The 1967-nt window shown below is 41.0% G+C and overlaps 1 pseudogene; it reads left to right on the top strand.

The window, feature by feature from the left end:
* Window positions 1–438: 438 nt before the first annotated feature.
* Window positions 439–1432, top strand: LOC116089396 (annotated as a pseudogene).
* Window positions 1433–1967: the final 535 nt, after the last annotated feature.

Below are 1967 nucleotides of genomic sequence, written 5' to 3' on the forward strand. Positions count from 1 at the left end.
AAAATCAAGTCCTGCCTTCCTCTCTCTCCTGCCCAGTCACAGGCTTTTGTTACCCTATCAGAGGTTGCTGGGGAACATTCTTTATATCACATTAGTCAATATAATGCCCATGTCCACACTAGAACATGATGTTGGGGCACAGAACTCAGTATCTGAATACACAGCACACAAGACCATCCCCAACATCAGAGCCTGTGAATGGTTGTAAGGACGAGTTCATTTGTCATTTGTCATATTCTCCAGGATTCAGCCTATGAAGACTGCTGCAAAGTTTGTTTGTTTCTTTTTTCCTATACAGAGTTACATGGCTGAGCATAATCAAGTGATTGCTGTGTTTGCAAAGTCCTGTGCCCTGTGTGGATATGCCTTCATCCATAAAAATCCTACTTCCAATATCCCACACAGTCACCAGTGGGTAGAAAGTTGCAGTTACGCATGATGAGTAAGTTCCAGTGATCTTCTGTAGGAGGTAATGCTTAACTATAACCTATTTTGCATTTAAATATTTAACACAATGGATTTCATTCTAAATGTTTTTTCTGACCTTAGCAATAAAGAGAGGCATATAAACAAAACTCTTGGAGGTGATACATCTGTTTATTTTTTTTTATCATAGTGACATTTTTATATATATGCCTGTGCCCAGACTCAACAAATTATATATATAATCTGTAGTTTTTAGTCTACATCTTAGCATACCATAAGCTTGCCTCTCTCCTGGGCATCAGCTCTGCCAAGACCATCAGCTCCAGGTAGTACCACTAACTCTTCCCAATTTATTTAACTTCTTCCCAGGCTCTGAAAGGCCAACTATGTTTACACTTGATGAAAAGGTGGTACCACCTCTGTAAAGGAGGATGTTAACCAGAGGATAAACTCTCTGGCCTACTCTATCTAATAGAGGAGTGTAAAGTCACCAAGCAGTGGCTGTCCTGCAATATACTGGAGTCACTTCAAATGAAGTCAAAGCCCATGGGGTTTCCACTTGTTCCTTTGGATCACCATCTCCAACGGCTCTCTGATTGCCTCTCCTCCTATCCAAATACCCACCATTCAACCTATATCCTGCTCCTCACATGATGGCCAGTATACAGCTGCAGAAGTATCATGCCAGTATCACAGGGCTGCATTAGACAACCACAGGCAGTGGGGTCCCTGAAAACCTGGGGATTTGGGGATTCAGATAGGATGAGGCAGGATTACTCTCTTTCCTAGCAGTGCCCCAAGCCCTGTTATTAGTGATTCTGGCCCCGAGGATGAGGAGTTGTTGATGTCTGTGGTGGCAGAACTGGGACTGGACTGAGCTAATGAGCTTCCCGAGCTTTAGCTGGGGCAGAATGAGTTTGATTTCACAGCAGATTTTCCCTCTGGCTACCGATGCCAAGTGCCTCTAAAGACGGAGGAACAAAGAAACCAAGTCTGTTGTAAATAAACGTTACTTGCGAAGAGAAAAAAAACACATAGATTTTATATGTGCATCAATAATCCTCATCTTTAAAATAGTCCTAAGAACCAGAGTCGTGGCAGTAAACTCCATACTGTTCCCTTGCGGGGCTTCTGGTCAGGCTGCTCCTGGCTTGAGCTTTTACCTCCTGCCCCAGTTTTAATACCTTTCCCCAGTTTGTTTTCTTTCTTTCTTAGTTCCTGCTCTGAATTGCTTTCTCTCAATCTTTCTCTTCCCAGTCCCAAATTTATATATATATTTTTTACTGGTTTTGAAATTTTAATTTCTCATTTCTTTTTATAATTTTTTCCTTGTTCTTATTAATATGATAAATGCATAAGATGAAGCTCAGATAGTTCTCCAGGGTTTCTCATGAGAAATAACAACCTTACCTCTGTTCTGTCATTATTTCCTGTTGTTCATTCGAACTCATGTCCAAGAAGTATTTTCTGGGCATCCAGTACTTGACAAGCACTATTCTAGTTATGTGGAGTGCATCTATAATAAAGTAGATTGAAATACC

This window comes from Mastomys coucha, unplaced genomic scaffold (assembly GCF_008632895.1).
Source record: "Mastomys coucha isolate ucsf_1 unplaced genomic scaffold, UCSF_Mcou_1 pScaffold14, whole genome shotgun sequence".
NCBI lineage: Eukaryota > Metazoa > Chordata > Mammalia > Rodentia > Muridae > Mastomys > Mastomys coucha.